Below are 5,020 nucleotides of genomic sequence, written 5' to 3'. Positions count from 1 at the left end.
ATTCGCATGCAGAACACGCTGGGCAGAGCCAAAATGGGGAAGAACATGTTGAAGATTCCAAAACCCTTGATTTCATTCAAATCCACATAACTTCTCGCTCCGAGCTCCGATTGACGATCCGTTTGCGGCCACGCGACTGCGGCGTTGAGCTCTACAAAGCTCATAACATTGTAAGGTAAGAAAGCCATGCTTTCTTCCTCAATTTTCTCATTTCCAGTTCTGAATTTATTGGGTTTTGGTGTTGAGATTTTGTATAATTTGGTGTTTTAGGTTTAATTTAGCTTGCGGAGCTTATTGAGCTCGAGTTGTTATGCGTGTGGGCACGGTAAGGACAACCTAAACCCTAGTCCAATCTTGTATTTATGATGAGAAATCTGAAATTGGAACATGTATATGTATTAGGTGTAGATTAAGTGGGTATATAAGCATTGGAATTGAATTGGGATTACTTGGAGGTTTGTTGATGACCAAGGCTTGTTTTGGGACTGTTTGATTGAGCTTGGAGGGGCTGTAATTTCGAGTTGTGAGGCTGCCTTGGGTGAACTAAGTAATCGGCCAAGGTATGGTTTAAGTTTCGCACGTTTAATATTTACGGTGTTGTGAAAACTTAGGTTAGAGGAACCATAGAATAAGTTGGACTGTTTGTTGTATTTAATGATTAGCCTTGTAATGTTGTTAGAATAGATTTGTTAGTGAATTTATATATTAGAATTATGAGGTGTGAAAGTTATTAATGGTGTGCTCTTATATTTATTTATGATGGATTAGAATTGGTGTTTGTTAATAAGGATGTAGAGTTGTGTTGTGGTGGTATTGTATATGCTGTAACTAATTATGTAATGATTGAAATTGCATGAGACCAAGTTTGGGCTAAACTTGGAAATATAAGGAACTAAACTGGAAAATTTGGGATCTTTTTGTTAAATATACAATTTATGGCAAATTTTTAAAATTAGGTTGTTAAATCTGTCCAGCAGCAGAAAAGATCAAACAGGGCAGCAACTTGTTTGTCTTTCTGCGACTTCTACGAGTTGAGTTTTGGAGCGAAACCAATTTTGTTATAAAATCTGATTAGCTTTCTTTATTTCTCTAAAATTTCAGAATTTTAAAAGTTGAGGATTGGGAGCTGTGAATTTTTGAATATTGGTGGTCAAAACTGAAAAGAAACAGATTTCAGCAAGCTATGCATCAACTTCCAATGCTTGTAACTCTTAGAATTAAATAGAAATTGAGTTGAAACTAAGACACACTTGTTTCTGGATGAGCTAGGGGTTCTCAAATCAAAATTTAGCTTAATTGGAGTTTTGTAATAAAAGTTATTCCAATTGAAAGGTACTAAGCTTGTTGGTTTTTAAAACATATTTTGTCTCATTTTTACTTAACTTCCAGGTAATGTAACTTTTTCATTAAAAATGGTATTGACTCAGAACAAATTGAGAAAGAAATCTGGATGAGTAAAGTTTAACTACATTTATTTTCAAAGTCATTGGATTTAACTTGGATTTTATATTGAATTTGGAATATCACATGCTGCTGCTGTTTTTCTGGTTTTATGCACTGCAGAGCAGTCACAGTTTTTTCTTTATTCCTGAGGCTAGAAAAATCAGAAAATTATGATATTTAATTTTTTAGAAAGCTTATTTCAATATGAACGCCTGGACATAAAGTTTGTGCAATTCCGAGTTCATTTGCTATATTAGAAACAGAAAAGAAAATAGAGTGTCGAGGATGTCTTAGTGATAGTCATGAGTTCGAGAAGTTAAAGTTCAATCCTCGTGTGATGTGATTGATTTAATGTTAGAGTTGGGTTGATTTTAAGATTATTCGATATTAAGAAGGATGAAAAGAGTTTGATAAAAAGTTTGGTCAGGACCCGGAAAGGGTAATCAAGATGAATTATAAAGGAATGACGATGAAAAATGTGAAAGGGAGGTTGTTAATAAAAAGAGTTAATATGCCATGGCTTGATGAATGATTAAAATGGCTTAGATTATGACTATGAAATGGCTTATGAATAATGCTATCTGAGATACGAGTTCCCTGGGTAAGAGCCGTGGCTCGCCATCACGTGTTTCAGGTTGAATCTCGATACTCTGTTGACCCTACGTCGTAAGGGTGACCGGGCACGTATAAATTCCCGGGTATGGATAGCCCCCATTGAGTGATTTTATGAAATATGAATATGAACTCTATGCATAGACTCTTGGGGATGTGCGACGGGGGACAGTCTAAGGTTTTCGGACTTGTCGGGTTGGCTAGATAACCGACAGATGGGCCCCATCAGCCATAGGACAGGCATGCATCATATGCATTTGTTTGTATTGATTGCTATGCATTTTCTGGGTATGCCTAATTGATATATATCACCTGCTATCTGTTATACTTGCTATTTGTACTATCTGCTCATTACTTGTGCGTGACCTTGTTTGGTTGCTTGTTTCTGTTGCATTGTGGATGATGGAGGGATGGAGGAAAAGGAGAAATGGTTTGGTGTTAGATTAGGATTGAAATTGAGTAAGTTAGGTAGATTTAGAATACCTACCCCTGTTATAGCTTCTGTTTAGTAATTAAGTTGGATAATTGTATAACGGAGTTCTAGGATTGCCTATGGCATTCTCAGGACCTTATTTATTATGCGCGTGGCACTTTTACCATGCTGAGAACCTCCGGTTCTCATTCCATATTGTATTATTGTTTTTCAGATGCAGGTCGAGAGGCTCCTCGCTAGGCGTCTGGATCCTGGGAAGCGAAGTAGTCCTTGGGTGTATTTTGGTTTTCTATTTGTATATATGTATATATGTATTTAGCTTACTCTCCAAGTAACTTATGTATGCCGCTCCTCTTAGAGGTTGAGGGAGAGATAGGAGTTTATTTTGGTATTTTGGTATATTTTAGGGATACCTATGTATGTTCATATGTATATATATATATATATCCTCTGGCCAGCCTTAGCTTCGCAGGCTAAGTCAGGGGCTAGTTATGCTGTTTCCTTGGGTTTCCTTTATTCTTTTGCTTAACTTTATCATGTTCCTATTAGGTTTCTTAGCACGCAAGTAATCCTTTCCTGAGCGTTGCGTTTTTTTTGTTTTGCGATTTTGTTTTACCCATTTTCAAGGCTCCTAGTTAAGTATCTTTTCTATTATTATTATATATATATATATATATATATTACTATTTTTAGAGGTCGTAATACCTTACTATCTCAGTTTTATGACTTAAGCATAAGATTAAGTATGGTAGGGTGTTACAACTAGTTTGACAAACCAAAATGTGTTACGAAATATTCTTTTATTACAATTAAAATAAAATATTTTCCTCTAAAATAAAAAATTCTCTCTCTCATTCTTCTTCTTTATCTTTCTCTTTTCTCTTTTGTTCTCTATCTCTTTCTGTCTTTTTGTTCTGCAAAAATAAAATTAATAAAATAATATAATTTAAATAAATTTATAAAATTATAAAAAATATATTAAATTTATAATAAAATATAACTAAAAAATAATCACATAATATTATTTCCATAAAAATATATATTATTATTTGCCTTTTTTTAATTTTTTATTTAATTTTAAATTTTTATCACATATCTTTCTAATTTATATCTTTACTTATCTTTTTTTAATTATTTATTAGATATAATTTAAAAAAAAATACTGATATTGTAATTAATAATTAGAATCAAGATTCAAATGTTTCAAAAATATTAATTTTTAATTAATTTTATAAATATCAATATAATTTTTTTATACTTAATATCTAATTATATTTTTATATATAGAGAGAAAAATATTATTTTTAAATAATATGTATAAAAATTAATTATTTTTATTTATATAATAGACTTAATATCTAACCAAATATAAAATATACACATTAAATTTTTTTAAATTTAAGATAATAAATACTAAAATTAATTATTAATAAAAAATTAAATTTTTTTACATAAAAATAATAATTAAAAAATTTATTATTTAATTTTTTTAATCTACAAAGATTATGTTCTTTTTTAGTTAACATGAACTTTTGTTTCTTATAATTTTTTTTGTAAAAATAGTTTTATTTCATAAATATTTTATACTATAATTTATAATATCAAAACAAAAACAACATAATTTTAAAAAATTTATATTGTTGCAATGTTTTTTTTTTTGGTTGTCCATGGTATCCCCCAACCCGACAGGCCAAGAACTAATCTGTCACAGATCGGAGCTCTGCATGCACAAGGTGGGATTCAAACCCCCGACACTTGCTTAAGCGGACGAGTGAGTTGACCATTCGACCAACCAAATTGGTTTATATTGTTGCAATGTTAATACGGACAAAAACAATGATATATAATAAATACAAGCGTTTTATTCTTGGTGGACCTCTACCAAGGTTTTCATGATCTTAAAAACAGCGCCATTTATCATAAATTGCTTGCTATGATTTCAAATAATCAGGATTGCTCCATTGAAACAACATATCTATTTAACCAATTTTGTATGATGTATTCATGCACCCGAAGAAAGACTACCAATATACATTTTTAGGACTCAACTAACTAAATCCATTTTTATTTATTTGTTTTGGAACAGAGAAGAGATATGTTAACAAATTTTTTAGTTTGGGAAAAAATCACACAAATCCATAATATATAAATTAAATTATTATTTTAAATTTAAATTATTATTTTAATTAGAAAATATAATATTTAAATTAATATTTTAATCGTTTATGTCTTTCATCAAATTTTGTGATTAGAAAATAAGAAGTGTATGTTAGCAGTGTAAACTTTAAAATTGTAGTCATGTGGTAGATGACTATAAATTACTGTTGGGTTTTTTATATGTTTGGTTTATTCTGTGACATTCTCCAGCCGACTAGGTGTATATATAGTATTTGGAGACAGCAGCACATGCCTCTGCATGACAGGATCATACCATATCTGGAGAGAGCCGGTTTGTACCACCTGGCGAGGCTCAATGCCAGGTGGTTCTGGTTGGACGAGCCCTTGGTCAGTGCTTTCATTGAGCGGTTGCGT

At 31.4% G+C, this 5,020-nt stretch overlaps 1 long non-coding RNA gene across 1 annotated transcript; it reads left to right on the top strand.

Moving 5' to 3' along the window:
- Positions 1 to 2,988, top strand: LOC112784513 (uncharacterized). The gene is made up of 4 exons (XR_003193924.2): positions 1 to 175; positions 271 to 325; positions 403 to 560; positions 2,703 to 2,988. It is a non-coding gene; the product is annotated as an uncharacterized lncRNA (long non-coding RNA).
- The last annotated feature ends 2,032 nt before the right edge of the window (positions 2,989 to 5,020 follow it).

This window comes from Arachis hypogaea, chromosome 20, assembly GCF_003086295.3.
Source record: "Arachis hypogaea cultivar Tifrunner chromosome 20, arahy.Tifrunner.gnm2.J5K5, whole genome shotgun sequence".
In the NCBI taxonomy this organism is placed as follows: domain Eukaryota; kingdom Viridiplantae; phylum Streptophyta; class Magnoliopsida; order Fabales; family Fabaceae; genus Arachis; species Arachis hypogaea.
Note: the sequence above shows the minus strand (reverse complement) of the source record. Positions and strands in the feature narration are given on the sequence as shown.